General features: G+C 37.1%; 1 long non-coding RNA gene across 2 annotated transcripts in view; it reads left to right on the forward strand.

Annotated features, from left to right (window-relative positions):
• The window catches only part of LOC111828019, a 151,745-nt gene that overhangs the window by 43,693 nt on the left and 83,073 nt on the right, over window positions 1-24,979 (forward strand). For both annotated transcript variants that reach the window (XR_002831772.1, XR_002831773.1), the window contains exon 2: window positions 5,271-5,315. This is a non-coding gene — a long non-coding RNA (uncharacterized LOC111828019). The remainder of the gene's footprint in view (window positions 1-5,270; window positions 5,316-24,979) is intronic.

Genomic DNA, 24,979 nt, shown 5'->3' on the forward strand with positions numbered 1-24,979 from the left:
CCATCTCTTACTGACAGTGAATGACTTGGTGTCACTCATTTCAGCAGATCCCTTGCTGGTTTCTTCATAGAGACTCACTGCTCTCTGGCGCAACATGTTGAGGTCCATTGGAACCCATTTTCTGTTCAGGTCTGCCACCCCCCACATTTAGTACCTTTTCCATCTTAACTAAGCACTTACCACACACTGTGGCGATAGCTTTTGCAGTTTGAGGTGCAACAGTGAAACTAGCACACATTTCATATCCCTTCTTTATAATTTCATGGATAGAAGATACATTCTTACTATAGATCTTAGCAACCTCAGCTTATTATTTTTCCTTTCTTTATTAAGTCAAGAGGTTTTATATTTTTTTACTTAAAGAAGGTACATTAGGTCTTCTCCTTGGCACATTCTAATTCCCAGCATCACTACTCTTACACTTTGGGGCCATTGTCAATTAAAAGAAGAGTTACTTGAACACAAGCACTATATGCCATGATAGTCGATCTGATAACCAAGACAGCTACTAAGTGACTAGTGGGCGGACAGTGTATACAGTGTGGAAACGCTGGACAAAGGGGATGATTCATGTTGTGGGTGGGATGGAGAGGAAGGGTCTGAGATTTCATCACACAACTCAAAACGGCATGCAATTTAAATGTTATGAATTATCTATTTCTGTACTTTATCATTTAATATTTTGGATCATAGTTGACTGCAGAAAGTAAAAGCAGGAATAAATGGGGTAGGGGGGTGGATTACTGTATTCTCAAATCATAATATTCTGAGGCCAGGAATATGAAGCTTTGGAAAGGTCGGGAGTGGCCTTATATTAACTCATACCATCCTATGGTTGTTAGTTAAGAAGTGAAGATGGTTATCCTATATAATAAAAGGCTAATATGCAAATTGACCGAACAGCGGAACAACCAGAACAACCAAACAACCAGTCACTATGACATGCGCTGACCACCAGGGGGCATGTGAGAAACATGCTGGGCATTGGCCGTAACGGGATGGTGGAGCAGGTGAGCAGGGGTGCCAGACCAAGGCAGGGCACTGATCGCTGTCATCGGGGTGAGCCTCTGTGGTTACTGAAAATTCTTTGCTCCTACGTGCCGCGGTGCTGCCTGGCACTCACACCTGCTGTCAGCGCCGGCCCCGCTCACACCCATTGCCGGTGCTGGAGCCGCTCTCACCCGCAGCCGCCGCTGGAGCCGCCACTTGCACCTGCTGCCGGTACCCGGTGCCAGTCCCGATCACTCGGCTGCAGGCCCGATCACCCCTGAGGGTTTCTCCACCTCCCCTGCTCCTGAGGAGTGATCAGGGCAGCAGCTGCTGCTCACACCCACTGACAGCCCTGGCCCTGCTCGCACCTGCTGCTGGCGCCAGCCCCAATTGCTCTGCGCTGTCAGCAGGTGCGAGCGGGGCCGGCACTATTAGCACATGGGAGGGGCGGGAGCGGGGCTGCCGGCAGACGGGACTGGGGGCCATGGCAGGAGGGGTTGGGGGAGGGATGAGGAGGATGGGCCAAGAGCCACTTCTGTGCCTATGGCAGCCTCGCAGGCCACAGTTCCTTTCAAGGTGCACAAATTTGTGCAGTGGGCCCCTAGAAAACTATAAAAACTTTGGGTCTTAAACACATTTTTTAAAAGAATCTGTCATTAACTAAACCACAACTTCCTGTCATAATTATTAAAGATACCAAGACCAAGAGACTATCAATAACCCTTACTCTGCACTATGGTTCAGAGTATGGAATTGGGTTCTTCAAATTGTAGAATATAGAAGAGAAAATTGACTGTGTCTAAGCCTAGGGAGAAACAATACATTTATTTATTATGAACAAGCTTTATTTTTAATTTTGTGTTTATTCCTTGTGTTGATCAAATAGAAGAATATAGGTTTTCAAGTACAAATATACTACTAGTAGACATTATTGACTTGAATCCTAAAGAGGAACTGGAAGTAAACCTCAAAGCTAAAAATGTGAAGGTTTTAATGGCCATTATTTCTAAATTGCAATACTAAGTTTAGTGGAAAATCAAAAGAAAACGTATACTGTGATAATAAAATTAGGCTTTACTCATAAATATTGTTATACATCTTATTCACTCATATATCTGTAAAATAAGAGGACTTATCTAGACAATCAAAAAGTGTTTAACCCAGTTGGCTTACATATAATACTATACTTTTAAATTCTATTTTAGTAAATACATGAAGTATAATGCTCTATTTGTGCATTGTAAAAAGCATGCTTATTTTTGTGTTGGAGTTGTATCGTGTAGACATCATAAAGTTAGCTGTTCTTGTGTAGAAATGCTAAGGTCTAATTTTCCTTCTATTCAAATGTGTTGAGCAATTTGCTTTCTTTGTAGAATATACATTTGTTGTGACCTCTTATTTTGATCAAAGAATTAAAGCCTTTAGGAATGAAAGCTTGAATATATGTGTACAATATTTTAAATTCCCTGGATTGTTCAACATCGTTTTCTGTGAAAGAGGAAACATTTTAAGTGTTTTGGTAGCATCCTAATGAGCAATAATAGTCACCTCCTTGGAGGAGAAGGAGAGCGTAGAACAAGGAGAGTTTCTAATTCATTTTGTATTAAATATAGTAACTTGACATTTGCTTCTTTGTCCTTCTCCACTGTCTACAAAGTCTTGCCTTCCACATTATGGTAATCTTCCCTTCCATTGGCAGTCAGCTGTACCATGTATCACTCTGACTTGTAGAAGTGTTTATTTGCCATAACTCTGATTTTGGAGATATATAAAATGCCAAAACTCTAATAAAGGATATTTGAGAATAAAATGCACAATGGATTAGAAGTATGTATTTAAGCATTTAACCATATTTGCTTGTTTACAACATAATTGTGTCCACCCAAAATGGTGTGGATATGTGTGTGTGTTTATATTTCTATATCTTCAAATAAGAGTGCTGAACTATAATCATACGGGTTTTTACAGAAAAATATAGATATACTTTACAGATAACTGAAATTTTAACAAGCATATTTCTTTGTAATTAATTCTGTGACTTCACTTCTCTTTTTTTATATATTTTTATTGATTTCAGAGAGGAAGGGAGAGGGAGAGAGAGATAGAAACATCACTGATGAGAGAGAATCATTAATCGGCTGCCTCCTGCATGCCCCGCACTGGGGATCGAGCCCACAACCCAGGCATGTGCCGTTAACTGGAATCTAACCCGGGACCCTTTAGTCCACAGACCAATGCTCTATCCACTGGGCAAAACCAGCTAGGGCATGACTTCATTTCTCTTAAGTAGAATTGGGTTAAGTATGTTGCTTAAACTTTGGCACACAGAAAATTGTCTCAGCATTCTTTCTTCATGATTTAAGCAGAGTTGAAAACTTGGAGTAATAAAATCCAACAAATACATTTTATTACTAAATAATGCTTTATCTTCTTAAAGATGCTAGCTACTTGAGCTAGACACACTCCAAACCCTCACATTATTTAAATTTCACACTTTAGAAACCCTTTTTATCTTTTTTATATATGATATAAGTTAAATTTATAAAACTCGTTCTTTGATATTCTGCAAAGGAAACATGAATTATTCTTTGACTTTGTCCAGGGAGGGGAGAGACACCTCATTAATACTGTTAGCTTCCAGTGTGACAACACAAGCTGTTTCTGAGATTACAGCAGAAGAAAACATTCCACAGCTATTGTATTGCTGCTTGCTCTGTTCCCAGTCTCTTAAAATTCTAGGCCTTGATAGTACAGAGTTAGGTTCCTTGCTTACATAATGTTGATTCTGTTATTGCACTTTCTGAAAACAAGAGGTTACTGTTAACTGCCAAACAAACTGGGCCAGGGGTTATTATCTATCTTTTGAAAGCATTTACAAGAACTAGCTTACTAAACCATTTTTGTTTGTACAAAAAATTACACTTTATTCATTAAGAATCACAAATGATCATATTTTTTTGTTTTGTTTTGTTTTTTAAAGAAGTCTAAGCAGAGCGCAAAATAGTACAGATCCATTTAGAAAGTTGGGGGCAGGGGCATTTGTTAAGGAACAATGGTAGATTTTCTTTGAAGGCTGTCCAGGAAACAGATTTGATGTGAAGTACTATTGGACGGCTTCCCTCATATCCAGCTAGTAGTGTTATTGACTGGTTTGTCAGCTTTTTTCCTTTATTTTATTTTTCTGCTTTCTGTCATTGATTTGTAAGCAGTTTAAGATTAGAATCCTGTCATTTAATTCGTTGGTATCTCCCTCCACCAAGAAAAGGAGTTTTGAATGAGGTAGATGCAATAAATGTTGATGACATAGGTTATTTATTCAGGCAGGAGTATGAACCTTCATTAAGTAGATGCAACTAATCAAAAGAAGAAAATACAATCCAGTCCCTTTATTTCTTTTCAATCCTGGAAGTTACAAAGATTTAAGTAATTTAATGCTGTGGCATGAGTATGAGGCTGGGAGATGGAAATTCTACCCTTAGTTCCAGGAGCTAGCTATGCGACCTTGCTTTGCTTTGAAAAGTCAAATCTCAAAGGAAAGGCAGAGGAGGGTGGGAGGGGGAGGTAAGAGATCAACCAAAGGACTTGCAGGCATCATATAAACATGTGCTGGGGGGTGGGAGTGGCCAGGGAGAGGTCAAGGAGGGAAAAGGGAGACATATGTAATATTTTAAAGAACTTAAATTTTAAAAAAAAAAGTAAGGGTATTGGACCCATTGATTTTTAATTTACCTTCTAGTTCTAAGACTAATTCTGTTCTAATGAAGGGCACTAGAATTTTCTTACAGTAATTGCCTATGCCAGGTAATATTTCTCTTAAATCTCTATAACTTAGGACAAGATCCACTGGCAACATAGACTGAAATCTTAGTACCTACACATTTTAATTCCACACAAAGGTGTAATTAAATCTAGAAGTTTGGGTTCATAATTGTGGTTGCTTATTATGGTTTTGCTTCATTTTTACAACATGATATGATTTTACTTTTTATTTTCCACCGTTACTAGCTGTCAATAGTAAAATTACCAAATTGGCTAATAGTTATAAATAATAGTCTTAATTTCTATACCCATGTAGCAAAAAAGCTCAATCCATATATGATCCTCATGTGCCCTATGTCACCTTCAGTGTTGTCAGAATCGTGCAGATTTCTGGGTGAAATAGCCAGTAACTTGCCACAGTAAACAGACCCCCCTTCCACCCCCGCAACAAACAGATTGCTAACACTCACTGTTGATTATAATGTGAAAACAATGTCATCTAGTTTCTATTTCTTTTGCAGGGTATCCTTGAAGATTAATTAGAAAATGTCCATGTGCCTATAAAGGTAGGAAAAAAATCTTTCCTGATTATAAACTATGTTGTTTGTTTTATCCAAGTTTCAATAATTTACTCCTCTTGTTAGATGTAGATAGAATTGATGTTGTTTATTTTGGACAACTGAAAAGCATACTAGATCTACTCACTTGCTAAACTTGAAATCATCCAACACCTAGTGTTGAATCTTCAGTTTGAACTTTTCTCCATACTGTTACATATTATATATTACTAGAGGCCCAGTGCAAGAAATTCATGCACGCAAGAAGGGGGGGTCCCTCAGCCTGGCCTGTGCCCTCTCGCAATCTGGGAGCCCTCGGGGGATGTCCGACTGACTCCCTAAGCTCTGTTGCAGAGGCAGGAGAGGCTCCTGCCACCACTGCTGCGCTCACCAACAGTGAGCCTGGTTTCTGGCTGAGCAGCACTCCCCCTGTGGGAGCACACTGACCACCAGGGGGCAGCTCTTGTGTTGAGTGGGATTGGGGCTGAAACTAGCTCTCTGACATCCTCCCAGGAGTCCCGGATTGCAAGAGGGTGCAGGCCAGGCTGAGGGACCCCACTGGTACATGGTCGGGGCCAGGAGGGACTCGGAGGTGGCCAGCTGGGGAGGGACTGTGGGAGGGCTCCAGGTCATGTCCGGCCCATCTTGCTCAGTCCAGATTGGCTGGACCCCAGCAGCAAGCTAACCTACAAGTCAGAACGTCTGCCCCCTGGTGGTCAGTGCACATCATAGCAAGTGGTTGAGCAATCTTAGCATATCATTAGCATATTACACTTTGATTGGTTGAATGGACCACTGGGCGACCAGACACTAAGCATATTAGGCTTTTATTATATAGGATGGTAGTTTATGTTTTACTGTTGGCAAAATTTATTCTTGCTTTTACATTTCTGTATTACCATCTCCATAATTTTAGGGTAGTTTGACATTAATGTATGTGATTTCCATATATCAGAAAGGCAATTTTATAATACATACATTAACGTATATTAATATATGTAATATATTGTTACAAACTGAGATTCTCTTGTCCACCATAATTTTACTTTTTTGTTCGCTATTTTAAACCAGTAATTTCTTAAGGAACAGGCAAAGTAACCATAAGTATAATTAGCCATCAGTGATTTAATAATATAAATGTTAACTTGGAAGAATTTACTTTTAATAAAAGTGTCAGAAAATGTGTCTCTTTTCTTGGCTACAACTTATGTGCAAATAAATTTAGAATTTCTAGTCTAGTAAATACTTTCTCTGATAATAGCTTAATTGTAGTTATTTCAGACCAAATTGTTTAATTATGGTGAATCACATGCAAATTGTTCAGATGTAGGTCAGCTTCCCACTCCTACATTCTAGCACCTCTTTTCTAATTCAGGACCAATTGCTCGATGCCTAAAAAAAGGCAAAAGAGTCGATTAAAGACAAGACAAAACCAGAACGACAATGCCATAAAAACCAACAGTGGGCCAGGAGTCAGCATGTTCTCATAAAAATGTCAGGGCAGGTTGCATTTATTTAGGCCTTTGTTGATGATCTCTTATGTTTGCTGTGTGTTTGTACACAATGGTGTGCTCATTGCTCGTGAGTTTGTGGCTGGCAAAGCATGGTGCCTCTGAGATGAAAATTCCCTCATATGCAAAATAATATCATTCTTGTTCACTTACTGAACATCCAGTAAAACAAGAAATATCAATGGAATTGTGACTCTTCGAATCTGATATGGAAAGAGCATATTCTTCTGCGTGATCTGGTTGAGTGACAAAAGAGTAGGTCTCACTAGTGAGAAAGAATACCTTGCATGTAGCTCTGGGTGAGGCCAGCTGAGCCATACTGCAGCAGTAGGAGCTAAGGAAATCCTTTGTTTTCCTAACTGTTACATTATAGCTCTAATCTATAGTTGCCTTTGGTGATGGAGCATTGTACCCCTTTCGGCTGAATGGCTGAGGTTCCATGATACTATTTAATCTTTATATGTTGTCTACTATAATTTCAAAGACAAAAATTTATTTCTGGTTATGAAAACATCGAAAAGTGATAAAGCAGATTGATGAGTTTGTTGCATTTGCTGCCTTTTATCTTTTGGTGATTATTTCTGCTGTTTTTGATATATTGACAGAAAAATGTGAGCCTTGCTGGTTAACTATTTTGACACTAAACCTAATAAAATTAGAATTCTGCCTTAATATAGACATAGTTTGTTTTTTAAATTATAATTCTTCACTGGAATTTGAGTGTTCAATAAATTGAATTTATATTTTCATATAATTTGATTTTTAACATTTTCATAAAATTTATTTTGAATTTAGTTATTCATTCTTGAAGAAATATTGTAGAATTGTGGAATTAAGTTACTGAATTAAAAAGTGGCAGCAATTTTTCTAATTCTTAGAATGGGGGAAATAGATGGTGACTACTTTGTACTTCTTTCAATATAAATATTTTCGTTCTTTGAATTATTTAAAATATAAAATAGACAATTATATTAAATAGAAAGTAATATCTTTCTCAAAGTTAGCTACTGTTAAAATTGTGGTATTTATTCTTCCAAATTCTTTCTTAATATACACACACATCAGTATCAATATGTGCACACAATGCTTCCATACCATATGCATGATTCTGTGTTTTTAACATTTTAATTATGAACATCCTTCTAAGTCAATGTGTGTTATCTATTTCATCTTTTTTAATGGATGCATATTAGGCAACTTTTTTTGATGCCGCATGATTTATTTAATAGGCTCTCTAAACAGTTTTTTAAAATAGAACTCTAAAATAGAATGAAAGATGGCCTTCCTTAATTACACTTTTGGCAGGCATACAAAAGAATAATTTCCATTTGAACAATGAATCAGGAAATTAAGGAGTGAAGAAAAAGTGTTACAGTAAAGAGGCACAAAAATATTTTTAGGTAAGTGCCCATAAATGGTCAGGGGAAACACAGGCTAATAATATAGACGATCATGCCCCTGTGTTGGATCTATATAAAATTAAATTCTAATTTTCTCAAGGTTCACCCAAAATGACACCTCCTTCCATAAACATCCAGAGATTCTTCTCTTACTTCTCATTCTCACCAATTGTCTCACATCTCCATAACACTTAGGGGAAAAATAGATCTCATCATTTTATGTCACATACAAAAATTCATCTGGCATGTATGTTTTTGTCCCAAATGGACTGTTAACCCCTATAGCAGTGATGGTGAACCTATGACACACGTGTCAGAGGTGACACGTGAACTCATTTTTTTGGTTGATTTTTCTTTGTTAAATGGCATTTAAATATGTAAAATATATAAAATAAATATCAAAAATATAAGTCTTTGTTTTACTATGGTTGCAAATATCAAAAAATTCCTATATGTGACATGGCACCAGAGTTAAGTTAGGGTTTTTCAAAATGCTGACACGCCGAGCTCAAAAGGTTCGCCATCACTAGTCTAGAGGGTGATGAGTGTGTGTTATTCATCTTTGAGTCTAACTGAATAAATCATCATTCAGTTCAATTGGGTTGAAGTGTGAGAAAGGGGAGAGATCAGGTGGAAATGTTTCGTCTTACCAGAATTTTATAAGGTGTCACTATCTGCCTCTGTATTTTAAATTACAGAGTGAATGCTAATAAATTCTTGTGGTGGATGAGATACATACAATAAAAACAGTTTTGATATAATCATGTTCAAAATCATACTTACAAGTCAAGTATCTCAGAAAAATATTTATAATTTATGAAAAAAATATTTGTATGGTGCTGAACTTATTTATATACTAGAGGCCCAGTGCACGAATTCATGCATGAGTGGGGTCCCTCACCCTGGCCTGTGGGATCAGCCAAAACCAGCTCTCCGACATTCCCTGAGGTGTCCCGGATTGCGAGAGGGCACAGGCCAGGCCAAGGGACCCCACCGGTGCACGATCGGGGCCGGGGAGGGACAAGGGAGGTTGGCCAGCAGGGGAGGGACCACGGGAGGGCTCCAGGGCATGTCCAGCCCATCTTGCTCAGTCCTGATCGGCCAGACCCCAGCAGTAAGCTATCCTACCAGTTGTAGTGTCTGCCCCCTAGTGGTCAGTGCACGTCATAGTGACTGGTCGACTGGTTGACTGTCTGCCCCCTGGTGGTCAGTGCATGTCACATAGCGAGTGGTTGAGCGGCCTTAGCATATTATTAGCATATTACACTTTGGTTGAACGGACAACTGGACAACCAGGTACTTAGCATATTAGGTTTTTATTATATAAGACTAGAGGCCCGGTGCACGAAATTCATGCACTGGGGATGGGTGGGGGGTCCTTTAGCCCAGCATGTGCCCTCTTGCAGTCCGGGACCCCTCCCTTGTTACTGCCCACCTGCTTGCTGCTTCCTACTGCTTGGCTTGCTGCTCCTTAGTTCTGCCATGAAGGCCTTGGGTCTGCTGGGTGCTGGGCCTGCGGGTTTGTGTCTCTGATACCCACAGCAGCCCCAGCACCAAGGTGGCGGGCCTTGGGGCTGCTGGGTACAGGCCCCCCATTGCATGTTTGTGTCTTCTATCAGGCCCCCAGCAGCCCCAGCAGCCCCAGCACCACCTAAATAACTTAAGGGAAACTTTATTTAGTCTTCTTTTAAAAGCAATCTAGTTTAAAAATGAGTTGCAGTTAAGACAGAACAAAGAACATGGTACCTAAGAGTGAGATAGACTGACAGAGGAGAGGCTGGGCACTGGTCAGGGGCTTACATGCCAACTGTTCTCCACCTGGGAAATGATGTAAAATCGGTTTCTTTAGTTTTCTGCTTAATGGTCTTCTCCAGCACTGAGGTCAGAGGAGCCGCCTTCCAGCCCGTAGGCTGCTTCTCAGAGTCGAAATTTTCGCCATAGGCCTCTGCCTAGGACAGGACCTCTGCACCCCCAGGGTGCATAAACACACAGGGCTTCCATCAGGCTCTCTGATGCCGGGGCGGGAGGCCTCTCAGCTCCGCTGATCCCGGGGCGGGAGGCCTCTCGGCTCCGCTGATCCCGGCCTGGAGGCCTCTCAGCTCTGCTGATCCAGGCGGCCGGGAGGCCTCTTGGCTCCTCTCAGCTCTGCTGATCCAGGCCTCTCGGCTCCGCTGATGCTCCATTGATTCCGGGGCCGGGAGGCCTCTCAGCTCTGCTGATCCAGGCGGCCGGGAGGCCTCTCGGCTCCGCTGATCCCGGCCTGGCTGGCCGCCATCTTGGCTGACAGTTAATTTGCATATACTCACTGATTAGCCAATGAAAAGGGTAGCGGTTGTACGCCAATTACCATGTTTCTCTTTTATTAGTGTAGATTACCTCACATGGATCTAAAAGCACTTAGCTTGAAAGCATTATATACATATAAGAATTATTATTATTATTTTAAATGTTATTTTTATTGATTTCAGAGAGGAAGGGAGAGAGAGATGGAAACTTCAATGATGAGAGAGAATCATTGCTTGGCTGCCTCCTGCTCACCCCCTACTGGGGACCAAGGCCACAACCCGGGCATGTGCTCTTCACTGGAATCAAATCCGGGACCCTTCAGTCCATTCTATCCACTGAGCCAAACCAGCTAGGGCAAGACATTATTATTATTAATTATTATTATTATTATATTTAAGACAGTAATAAAGTTGGTTCTGTGGGTTAAAATATAGATGGTTATTTACAAAATAGAGATAATACATAAAAGAAACAATTCTTTAGGTGAATTCTGTTACAAGAAAGAGAGCATTGTTTTCAGCACTTCATAAAATGCTAGTTGTTACTCATACCATTAAATGAATCTTGGACATTGTCTCAACCAGCAAAAGTAGTTATTATAGTTTGAATTATGCTTGAGGGGCTCTATAATTCCATATGATTCTGAATTCAATGGTAATGTAAATTTAAAATAGCTGAACAGATGTACCAAGTTCACTTTCCTTTACAGAATTAAGAATTAGTTGATATAAAAGTTTCTTTTGAAACTGAATGTAATACTTAGTGCATCATAGGTGTTTTTTGTTTTATTTTTCCCCCTCTTCTGATTTGCAGAAGCCACTTTCCCCAGCTCTGGTTTTACATATTTTTTCCTGGTCAAGTAGGTAAGGAGAAAAGGATCTTGGTCAGTCTATTCTAAGAAAAATACTTAAGCTTATTGATAACCTTTACTTGATGAGAATGTGAAACTTAGCATTTGAAATGCATACTTTGTCCTCAAAGAAGTCAGTGTCTTGTTCTCAAAGAAACCAATGTCTTCCCACTATTTGGCCAGGGTTGCAAATGTAAATACCTTCAGGACCCATGGATACAATAAAAGTGAGTGTAGGAGACCAATGTTATACAGTAGGGAGTGGTGTAGACTGATTAACATATAAGGGTTACGTCTACTCATTCCAGTTGAATTTTTTAGCAAATTGTATCTTCCAGTAACCATAACTTCTAAAGTTACAAGGAATTAAATATTGGGATTTTTATGTGAAATCTCATGGTTTCTAATATTGCCTCAAATATTTTAAATTGAAAAAAAAAGAAAACCATGTAAAGCACTCAAGACAGGCCTTAGGTATGCCATGTGCAACCCTTGCATAAATACTGTGTACATACTTGTTCAATTAATGAGTGAATCATGGACCTCTATTGAAAACAGGGAAATTAGAGCACTCTAACCTTTGCTCCCTCTTATGTATTAAAAAAATCATATAAAACTTTAAGGAAGACTATAATCATAGCAATAAGTATGGAGACCAACCAGATAAACCTTTTCAACTATCTCTGGAGGCCACAAAAGGGAAAGCACGAGTAGACTAAGTAAGGTAAGAAAGTGTTGTTAAAATGTATTATGATAGAGAAAAGAATGATGGCAAAGAAATATAATTTTAGACACATTTTATCTGATAACCAACTGACCTTATGCTACTAATTCATGATCTGCAAATCTTTTGTCTTTTATTAATCTTAAGAGAGAATGGTGAATGAAGATAGTGGACGAAAGGAAAGTCAAACACATGGGAAAAAATAAAAATCAAACATGCAAATTTTGTCACATAATCATTAATCAATAAACATGGATCCAATAGCCCTTGGTTTGTTTTCCATTCTGACCTGTTTAAGATGCTTCCTCTGTGAGTTCTTTCCTGCTTTCCTTGTGCACAGACTCACCCTTCCCTCCTATTTCAATTCATTGTTATGCTACCACACACGTCACTGCACTTAATTGTATTCAATTACAGTTGCTCACATATCCCATTTCCCAAGAATTAAAGTCTTAAGACCAGAAATAGTATCTTTACAACTTTTTTGAAAAAAATCATAAAAATTTGCAAGTATAGCACAGAGAATCATTTGAAAGCAAACTCAACCTCATACCTCATTACCCTCAACTACTTTTACATGTTTCCATAGAAACAAGGGCATTTTTCCACATAACCAAAAAATAAAACCATCAACGCTGTGTGCTAAGGTCTGGATTGTGTCCCACCCACCAAACTCATATGCCAAGGCCCTAACCTTCAATGTAATGGTATTTGAAGAAGGGGCCTTTGAGAGCTAAGCAGGTTTAGATGATGTCATAATGGGCCCTTATAAGAAGAGGCACCAGAGGGTTTCCTTCCTCTCTCTCTCTCTCTCTAGCTCTCTCTCTCCTCTCTCTCTGCCATATGAAGGCACAAACAAAAAATAGAGTTCTTACCAAGGCATGAAATTGGCTAGCACCTTGATCTTGGACTTCGCAGCCTCCAAATCAGTGAGGAATAAATTTCTGTTGCTGACAGCACCCAGTCTATGATATTTTGTTATGGCAGCTGGAGCTGACTAATATCCCAGGAAATTAATATCAATATATTACTACCACCTAATCCTCAGATCCCATTTAAGTTTTATCAGTTGTCCAAATAAATTCCAATAACTGTCTTTTAAAGTGAAATAATTTGTTTCCAGATGATGTGCCTTGTTTGGTAGGCATATTTTATTAAGTCTCCACGAATGTAGGAAAGTTCCACAGACTTTCTTTGACTGTCATGACCCTGATACTTTTGAAGATTACATTCCAGTTGTTTTGCAGTGACCCTATTTTATGCAAATTTGGATCCTAACCCCTAGGACAGTGTTCAGCATATAGATTATGTTCAATAAATGCTAGTTGAGAAATAAATTCATGATTGCAAATCTCTGCTGGGAAACTCTGACTCTGAATTACTTGAGCAATTCTAATAGCAACTATTTCAAAATTTTAAAAGAAATATGTAAAATATGTACAAAATAGGAAATGAAAAACTCTGAGTCTTCCCATGCTGCTACTGATGTGTGTTTGCTAATTTATTTGGTGAGTATGCATATACTGGCCCCAGTTAATATTAATTTTTTTAGAGCTCTGTTTCTCTAAGCCTGGTCTGTGGACTGCTTCCAGTTCACACACTATTTCTGACTCATGATGACATAAATAACGAAATTGGGGAATAAGCATTTAGAAACTGTTTAGCATTTTGACAAATTGATTCTACTTTTGCTGAATCTAATAACTCTAAAGTTACATATTAAAAATATTTTTCTGCATTTTCTTCTTTATTCCACTTATGTAGTAATTAAGTTAATTGTATTTTCCATATTATTGATCCACAATGGATAAGGAATGGTACAGTTTATGGTCATTCACATGAGAGTAAAGTGGAATAAATATGAGTCAGAACTTGGTGGAACTTGATCTGGAACCTGAAGAATGGGTAGGATCTTTCTAGTTTAGAAATGGAGAAATGAACAATTCAGGCATAACAAAGTATAAGTATGTGTGTGTGCGTGTGTAAGCATTTTTGTGTGCCCATGTGCCTCTGTGCACTTGTATGAATGCTCATTTGTTTTGGTGGCATTAACAGACAGGAGTCTCAAAAGACAGTAAGAGCTCATCATTTCAATATGAGGTGATAGCAACTCCCCCCACATCTGATTGCACTGCATCCCAAAATATTGGTTCTAATAGCATTGCCCTCTTTAGAACATTTTCTTATTCTCCCTTTCCTTTCTGAACTCATTCATTCTTTCCCTCAATCCTCAGAAGCCCAGAATTACCATTGCTGGCAAAACACTAATAATCAATCTCCTTTGACCAAGAAAGTGGCCAGTGCTGCTATTACCACCTTTAGATGACAGATCCTATGCACAGCTTTCCAAATATTTAAATGAAGAAGAGAGAAACATGGATAGAAAAGAGGAAAAATGATGAAAGGATAGAGTATATGAAATAATGGCAGGGAAAGAAAACTTAAAGGAAAGAAATATATGATTGCATTAACTTTAATTTACATTGGCAACCTTTTTTTCCACATTGGCAACCTTGAAACTCAGTAACATTAAGCTCACTTCCAAACATATTTATTAACAGCTGGATTTGGGAAGTTAGACTAAGAATAAGGCTCAAGAACTTGTCCTCTTAATGACTGCAGTGTCTTAGATAAGACAGATTAGCAAAAATGATTTCAATATAGTGACTGGCCATTCATTGGGATATTCACAGGTACAGAGGAAAAGTGATGGATGGTCCCAGCCTTTCAGGTTTCTTTGAAAAAGATGGTGACCATGAAGGGTCTTGATGAAAAATAAACTAAATTGAAAAAAAACAAGATGAGGAAGGAGCACAATTTGATAACAAGCTTTCAGTCCTGGGGCTGGTACATTAGAGAGCTAGTACATATTTGTTCAATGAATGAGAATTAGCTGACCAATGAGAGATAAATATAACTCTAGGAAGAACTAGACAGAGTCATGGAAACATAAAACATTATGTTGAGTGGGGGGGGGGGGGCGAGTAAGATCTGCAGTCCTCCAAAGTGTAGTAAAAATAGTGTGACAGAGAGAGGTGAATTGAAAATGGTGACGAAAGAGAAAAGGTATTGGAGACATTTCCCTGTAATCACAAGTCCCAAGCTTTATTGATGTGTAACAGGCACACAACATTGTGAGATTTGTATTGTTGTTGAATTGTAGATGATGAGGTGTGGAGGAGACAGGACAGACACTGTGACACTAATTGGGAGGCCATTTTACTAGTCTTGGCAAAAATGACAAAGATCTAATAGAGCAATAAAGGAAGGGACAGAATGTGGGAAGGGCGCTGGTGCTTACATTTAGGAATCACTTGAGAAATTGAATCAGTAGAACTTCTCACTTATTTAAGAGACAATGGAGATGAAGAGGTAAATCAAAATGTAAAGGAAAGGTTGAAAGCTTGGAGAATTCCCGTATTTATGACTCAGATTCCTGGATGCATAATGATATCCTAAATTAAGCTAATGTATATGAAAGGGCAAGTATTTGCAAAGTAGGGAGAGATATGAAAAAGAATCCAGTTTTACGGAACAAATTTGAGGTGCCTGATGAGGAAGAGAGAATGTCAAAACTGGAGAAGTGTACGTATATTTCTGTAAGTATAAGTGTTCATTTAATATACAGGTATACATATATATGTATGCATATGGCAATGGTATATAAATATGTGCTGATTCTGTCTGTATAGTCATGTAAATGCTCTACTTTCCATTAACTTATTGCTGTCAAATTAACTTATTGCTTGAATATATCATTTGAAACCCTAGTAATTCATTCCATATTTCAAAATATACCACAGACAGAGAAGAATGCTGCCTCTTGAAACTAGTTCCAGACTTGTGAGAATATCATGTGTCTTTATTGCCAAAGCAAAGAGGAAAATTTTGCCAGTTACATGCCTGAACCAGTTTTGGTTTCAATTACCTAGATTATTGAAGCAGAAACAACCTTTGTGACGAATTTATCCTTATAATTGCCTTAGCTCTCTGCCTTGCCTTGCATATGGACATATTCCATGTTCTACTATTATTAGAAAGGAAAAGTCACTTCCTTTTTTGGTGGTTTCAGAAAAAAAATGTTTAAAATATACTTTTCAATTCAAAGAACTATCCTTTCCTGAGCCTCTGTATTTAGAGAATGACATGCTGAACAAAGTGAAACGTTAAACAGCACTTACCTCACTGCCATCATGTGATAGCTCTGTTATCTCTTACTCATTTTTACAGCCAACCTCAGTGACTCGGTCTCACCAGTACTGACCTTTCAGTATCTCCTGATTTAACATGTCCTTAAATACCAAGTAGATTCTTGAACTTGCCACACATCTGAGTCAGTGTGGTGAAGGTTAAGTCCCTAATCATCTTAAGCATCTGCAATGAAACTCTAAAATGAATTAGTCAACGGGAAGAGATGACTTACCCCTTGGTCTCCCAACAACAAATTCAACTTTTTCATACAGCAGTCTAAAAACCTTAGGATTTCAACTAAATGGAAGCATTAACAACAACGCAGCCATCATTATATACCTAATATTTCACCTATAACCCCTACTCAGTAAATTATTTTCAACCCAGTTAATGAAAAAGCAAGAATGGTAAAATAGTGCATGAGTAAAGTATGATTTTCTCAAATTACCTTTTTGGAATATCTTTTATGAAAGAAGTAGACAGCATTTATGTGATACAACTCATTTTTCCTGCATGCTGTCAGTGAGAATGCATGTCAAGTTTTAATAGTCAATTTCACTTCTATCAAAAATATATATATAATCCTAAATGTATAAATTGTCAACCTCAAGTAAGATAATTAACAAATCATCAAAGCAAAGTTGAGTTTATTTGAGAATAGTAGAAAATTGCATTTAGGGACAAGGAATCTATGGTGTTCATAGTCAAATCCAGAGAACAAAGGAGAGGGGTTTGCCTTTATTGGAAAAAGGAGGAAGTGGGAGGGGTGGTTTTGACCAAAAGTCCTTTGGAAGAGAGCAAGTGTTCAAGTCAATGATGACTTCTTATTGGCTGAGTTGTTGATGCTTAGGGATAAAAATAATCCTTGAGCCGAAACCGGTTTGGCTCAGTGGATAGAGCATCGGCCTGCGGACTGAAAGGTCCCAGGTTCGATTCCGGTCAAGGGCATGTACCTGGGTTGTGGGCACATCCCCAGTAGGAGATGTGCAGGAGGCAGCTGATCGATGTTTCTCTCTCATCGATGTTTCTAACTCTGTTCAAGTCAATGATGACTTCTTATTGGCTGAGTTGTTGATGCGTAAGGATAAAAATAATCCTTGTTCTCGGTGGGAAGTGTAAAAGACATTCCTTCCTGTTATGGTTTGCCAAGATAGGAGAGGTAAAGCATGAGAGTTTCCCTATCAGGGCTTCCTGATTCTATTTTAAATGAGGTTCTTTTCATAAAATCTAAATTGAGTGTTTTATAACTCAATATTGCATAGCCCACATTCATAAAGCATATAGGTAGCCTTCCATCATTTACTTTCTTCCAGTCAAGGGTTTTTCTTCATTTTGGGGTTTCATCAGTGAGTAAGCATACATATATAATAGGCACTATAGTAGGCTTTGGGGACTCATGGGTATAGTCAAATTTTCTGTCTACCAAGGAATGCACACAGATCTAAGAGCTTTTAACTCTAATCTGGCTCAAAATCCTCAGGAGTAGCTTCCTAGAAGAAGAAATATGAAAGTACAATTTGAAGATTCAGGTCAACTAACAAGATAGATAAGGGAGTTTCAGGCCATAATATGTGGGATAACTTCTTTAATAAATGGCTTGCATTGTGAAAGAGAATGATCCAAATTCTAGGAAAAATCATTACAAAATAAAAGGAAAAGCACCCAAATCTTGATATTTATTTCATTACTACAAATCTTATTTTTAAACAATCCATTTTCATTTGTCTCACAAATGTGCAAACCCATCCTGTTCAAATATGAGCACAGAAACATGATCGATGTTACTCAGGACTCAGGATCCCACTTTTTCCGACCAGATTTTAAAAAATAATTTTATAGTACCCTACTTACTTAAAGAAGAACAGCCTTCTCAAAGTGTGAAGTTTTCAGTCATCTAACTCACTCAAACATAACAATATTTTCTTTTGCATTAGCTCATCAGAAAGGATGTCAGTGATGTAAAAATAAATGGGAGTAAAAATAAAAATGACCTTAAAAACATATTGTTCAACTCTTATTTTGTTTAATGTCACCTCCATGTGAATTAGCATAATCAGAAATATTTCATTTTCTATGTTGTAAAACAAAGTTACAGAAAGGTTAAATGACCACAGAAACATAGTCTGAGAAAGCATTTTTTTCTTTGAGAATTAAATAGGTTGTAGGCAGCTATTAAATCTTATAAAATACATCTTAGTCCAATATTTTAGTCAAGCTAATATTCAACTTTTAATTAGGCATACACATTAATGAGATCTCTTTAAAATCAATATTAGTAAGACAATATGCAGTAGAATGCCACAAGAATGAATCAATCCATAGCCTTGAAGACTTTTATGATTCATCATTACTTAGATTTTGCTATATTTCATCATCATTAAGATATTATTCAAACAAATCAATGAACTTTTATCACAGCTAAAGATAAAGATTAACTAGCTAATTTGATAATAGCTTTTTCTAATTTATGTTGTCAGAAAATTTATAACATTATTATATTATCATGATCAATTTTAAAAATATATTTTGAACCATGTTCAAGTCTTAAATAAACCGATAAAGCATGTCTTTTATAACAGTCATTTGAATTCATAGTAAAAAATGGGATTTTTTAGAAATTTGCATCACCAACAAAAATAATATATTATCATTGAGATAATTTGATGATCCATCATTATTCATGAACACTTTGGATGGGTGATCCTTTATCAACCCAAATCCTCACATGAAGCTCTGCTCTGTGTGTTTATGGTCAATAAATATCATGAGAATTTGGAATGCTTTTAAAATAAAACTTTTTAAAACTTTCTAAAGGAAGAGTTTAACACACACACACAGGGGGAAAACCTCTTAAGTTCCAGTCTTTCATATGTTGTTTGCAAGGGGACAGGGCAGGGGTGAGAGGAAGGTGGTATAGTGTGGCTCTTTGAATGAATGTTAAAGGAATTTTATCAAGACTGGTATTTTCCTTAAGCTTCTTGATGTAATATATCAATAAATTAAGTGTTGCTTATTTTGATATTGTCCCAGTCTACTTTTAGCAAGAGGCTTGAGTCCAATTTTATGGAATTTATTTTTAATTTAGTATTTTTTTAAAAATCACTCAAGTTTAACTACTAACATATTTTTCAAGCTTAGACTCTCATGAGCATAGAAAGAAGTTGTATTTTTAGAATCAATAACCCATTAGAATATAAAATTTTTTGTCATTTTAGGTTTAAAATATAGAATGTGTGTATTCGTGGTGATTAAAAAAATAAGAACACCTCCACTATAGGTTTCATTAAGAAAATGAAGTGTTCTCTGTGTAAAAATTAGACCTTTTCTTTGACACCCAAATTAATCAGATATTCACTTTTTAAAGAAGCATTTTTGTGATGTTTATTTTCTCATTTATCCACTTACATACCCATCTTTCTTCTTGGACACTTTGATTCTATTTAGCTTGAGCTAACTTATTCTCTTCCAGATCCCTGGCTATTAGCTTCTCCTCACTCCTTTGAGATTCCTATTGTTTTGATGAAAAGATACTGTTTTTATCCCTGATATTCTTTTTTTTAAGTTACAAAATATTATTTTATTAATAAGTACTTAGGTATACTCTTGTTGTAATGTACCCCGCGAATCACAGAAGGACGCCTTAAGAAGTCGAATTAAAGAGTCACATTTATTGCAATCTGGGACTATGAGGGGCCATTCCCCAAATCTCATAGTAGTAAGATGGCCGCAAAACCAGACTTATATAGGCAAAGATCACAAAGGTATTGATTACATCCCAAGGTTTGGAATGAGGAACCTGGTTTGCAAAAAAGCAGTTTACAGAAGCAGAAGCAGCATGTTATCTAAATTATGGTTTTGGGTCTCCAGATCACTGAATTGACAGAAACACATTATCTAGAGCCCTCGGGTCTGGAATGAGGAACCTGGTCAGACTTAAGCATGTTATCTAAATTACAGTTTTGGGTCTCCGGAACACTGAGTCAACAGGGACACGTTAACTGGAGCCCTCTAACCTTGGGATAACTGTGCTGTCCTTCCCAGGTAAAGGAACATGTGCTTTCTAAGACCAGTATGACCACAACCCATGGGATATTCACATTACAATCAATAGGGTATTTAATCAAATGTATCCCTGATATTCTTATTCCCTCTACACCGTTGAAAAGTTGGCCTCACCACCTCCTGCAGAGTAACTCTCTCTTCAGTCTTCTTCCTGCATTTTCCATGCTTTCCTCATCCCGCCTGCCCCTACCCTGCCTCTGTATTGCCTGATCAGCCCTCTTCTGACGCATTTCCACACTCTCTTATTCCATGAATAGAAATCAAGCAGAGAAGGTCATTGCAGTTAGTTGGTAATTACTCTCCCTTATCCTATATAATAAAAGACTAATATGCAAATCAACTGAACAGTGGAACAACTGGTTGCTATGATGCACACTGACCACCAAGGGGCATATGTTCAATGCAGGAGCTGCCCCCTGGTGGTCAGTGCACTCCTACAGGGGAGTGCCGCTCAGCCAGAAGCCCTGAGCTGGGATCACAGCTGGTGAGTACAGCAGCCGTGGTGGGATCATCTCCCACCTCTGCAGCACTAAGGATGTCTGACTTCTGGCTTAGGCCCACTCCCTGGTGGGGGGAGGGTAGGGTAGCAAGCCTAAGCTATCAGTCGGACATCCCCCAAGGGCTCCTGGACTGCACAAGTGTGCAGGCTGGGCTGAGGGACCCCCCAAGTGCACGAGTTTCGTGCACTGGGCCTCTAGTATTTTATAAGCTGAATTACTTTGGTATTCCCAGAACCATACTAAATATTGATAGAGTATGTTCTAGAAGTGCAATAATGTTTATTGTGTGAAGGAATGAATAATCCCATCCACAATAAAGAAATATAGACATTCTGCCTGTTTTACTATTAATTTAATTAGTATTTTGTCATGAAAATCAAATTTCTTTATAAAAATTTTGCAACTGCTCAATATTTTATTTTATGTCTGTATCTGACTATATCACTTTATAGAAATATTTATGTGCATTTCAATTTTTCTTTTGGATGTATTTCTAGAAATAAAATTACTATAATCCTGAATTTTAGGCCTTTTGATACATTCTGAAAAACTTTCTTCTAGAAAGATTGTACCATGAGAAATTTGCAAGACTTTGAAAAACCACCTCTCCCTTACCCATATTGGTTTGTGTAATTATATCAACATTAAAAATTTATAATTTATCATTTTAAACTAGATTAGTGGATAAAGTTTTTAGATGTTTAATATCATTTTCTATAATAGTTTTTAGCTTCCAGCCTTCCCACTTTGCTTTTAATCCACTACTACAACAGTGTTATTTCTATAGAACATTCCTGACTGCATTGTGCAGAGAATAACAATGATTCCTAGTTATCTACAAAATAAAATACACATTTGTTGTTCAGATTACTATCATTTTTACTGCTATTGAAATCTCCTTTCTCTTAACTAAATCTCTCAACAATACTTCCACATACCCTACAATTGTGTCAAACTGGTATATTTTCTTCCCTATTTTTACTAATTGAAATCTTACCTATATTTTAATATTTGGTAAATATGCTCCCCTAACATATATGTGAGATCTCTGTTATCTAATTTTTCATTTAGTTTTATATTTTCTTGTTCTTGGAATTTAATTTTACCTGAAAAGTCCCAATACTAACATTTCAGAAGACTCAGAGCATATCCTACTGTTGTAAGATTTAATGACAATCAGTAGAGCCTTTTTAAATCTTATGTTTTAAAATAACCTGAAGTCTACATAACTAAAACTTCCCAGCAATGTTTGTCAAATTTGTTTGCTGAGTCTTTGAAAAATAGCTTACAGATATATAAATAATAAGTAATTGAACCAATTAAGATAATTTAAACTAATTTACATATGATAGTTAAGTTCTGTATTAGGAGTGTACATTTCAATTAAAATTATGCAAAATAACTTGCATAACCGTCACCAAATGGTAGTCGTTAAACCCTGTTTTTTCTGTACTATTCTTGGGATATATGGGCTTCATTTTTTATATTCTGCTTCCCAGTCAGCCAAATGCATTTCTTCCCAAAGAGAAAAATGAGAACATAGTAATCATGATATGCACTCAGTTTACTAATTAATTATTGATGGAAAAATAGATTGATTTGATAATCACTTCTATTGGCTTGTATTTAAAGTTACAACTTAGAAAACTAGACTATAAATCAAGTTATTTTCTTTCATCTGTTAATACACCTGCCTCATTGGGTATATATTTATATTTGTATGTATATTATATCTTATTTAGCATGGTATTTGCACCTAGTGATCAGTAAATTGTGGTAGTCTGCTTAAAAACCAGTGGTAGGTCCAATTATAGGAAGTCAGTCAGTAATTTTCAAATTATTTTGGTTTTTTTCCTCTAGCCTAGGTAGAGTTTGAATTTTTTGAAGTAAAAGAAAGGGTAGTTATAGATGAATTTAGAGTGAAAAGTAGTAGTAGTAGAGACAAGAATCCCAGGTCATAACCTGCGTTATCAGGATCCACATTTATTAATGACTTTGACTTATCAGATGTAGTTATCAATTACTCTGCTGAAGAGAATTGATATTTTATATTATTTGGCTTAATTCATGCAAAAAAAAAATTACTCTGGTTTCGTGGTAAAGCACTTCATCTCCAGAATCTTCAAACACCTCAGTAACACCAAGTACAATTCCAATAGTCTTGAGACCACACAAATAGTACAATGTTCAATACTTGATTTAACAAAATGGAGGCATTAGCACTCACAATTTTGATTCTTTACTTATTGGCCAGACTTGTTAAAGCAAAAGATCAAAGACTCTGTTTTAAAAAGAAAACCTCCACACTAGAAAAATGGTGAAAAGCTGAGTTTAAAATTAAATCCTAAGCCTCATAGGTTTGGCTTTTCAACAGCTCAAACCTCAATTTTTGCTTTAGATCCCATTTGAAACAAAATGAAATTTGCCAAACCTAAGTGCTGTGTGTTGTTAGCTTTTTCGGTTTCTTTGTTAACAGCATTTCCCCTTTTAATCAGCCTGTCTCCTGCTTTTATTATTTTCTTTGATCTCTGTTCTCTTTTAATTTTCCTCGTTTTTTCTTGTCTGTAGACTCTTTTTTTTCTCACATCCTTTTCCTTCATCCTCCTCTAAATCATCACACTTGAATCTAGTAATTAGACCTTATAGTAATCTACTGTTTTTGACTGCTTGGAATAAGCTCGTATAGAAAAAAACAACAACAAAAAAACAACAACAACATGGAACTTTCTTAGTACCTTCATCCCACTTCCACTATTTTCATAATTGATGAAACTCTAATAGATGACATTTGAGTGGATATTTTCAATAGATAAATTTGCATCTTGTTATTCTCAGTGCCAATTTGGAGTCTTTTTTATCTATATCCTTACCATTGACAAACCTTATTAGATTCCTTTCTTATTTCTCGGAAAGTGATAGTTTTCATCTTTAAATTGTTTCTAGTGCTTTCAACTCACATCACTCTGACTTCCTTTTGCTTTATTAAGAAAATAAATGTTTTGTAGGAAATGTGCTCAGCAATTATGGAACAGAAACATCTGAGAACCTAAGTACAATAGAAGTTCATCTTGCTAGGTGGCACCAAACCACAATACTTCAGACCACACAATGTATTTCATCAACACTTATGTTAAACACATCTTTAAAAAAAAAAAAGAAAAAACAAACAAACAAAAACCTCTATAGCCAAAAACAAAAGAAAACATAACCCACCAAAAATATTTTAATTTTTCACTTTTCAGTTGGTAGTCTTTGCATCCAGCACATTTGCTTTAATCATAGAAATTTCTTTCTTGAATCATTGACTTGAATGAGCATATTTGCATGTGAAATAAAGCTGGAGGGACGGAGTGGGGTAAAACAAAAAAATTCCTTTCTTAGAGAGAGATGGAAAATGCAAGCTAACTAGAGTAAAGCATGTAAAAAAGTTCTCAAGGTGAACAAGGATTCATGCAGACACCATGGCGAGGAGGCTGGCACTCACCTCTCTCCAGGGACAGTGTCTTTTGGCCAGGGCTACCCTCCTGTCTGCTTTGGCACTTGGAAATGTTAACTGAGTTCATAAGGCTAAACTCAACATTGTCCTTTTCATGTGAGAAGAGTATGAAATATAGCTCACAAAATGGGATTCACGAATGTAATTGTGTGCAATATTGGTGGGGGGGAGGGAGACTCATTACTATACTAAGTCAATGATTTGAGTTTCAGGCACCAGTACATTATTAAAAGAATGATTTGGGTGTGCTCATCTCCTGGGAATGGATGCCTTCATGTTACTGAAGTTGGGTTATTATTAAAAGGCTGCTGAGCTGGACATTGGTTAAGAAAAGGGACTGTTAGGTATTGCACTGTTAATCGTTGAGATTTTTTTCGAGGCAGATGAGACAGAAGTATTGGTATATCACCTCCTCTCTTTAATATTGACATAGAAATAACGGTTATTTTAGAAAATTAAGAGCAGGAAAAAAGGGATAGAATTTTAAGTTTAACACTGAAGTTCTGGAGAAGCAAAAAGAAATATTTTAGAATGGTGACATTTTCTTTATTTATTTCTATGTTTGCTGAGCTTTTCCTGTCTAGTAAAGTTGTATAAAAAATTAACAGTAACCCTGCATTTTATAAAGAAAACAGACCACACACCTTTTGGGT

The sequence above is a fragment of the Myotis lucifugus genome, unplaced genomic scaffold, assembly GCF_000147115.1.
Source record: "Myotis lucifugus unplaced genomic scaffold, Myoluc2.0 scaffold_266, whole genome shotgun sequence".
NCBI lineage: Eukaryota > Metazoa > Chordata > Mammalia > Chiroptera > Vespertilionidae > Myotis > Myotis lucifugus.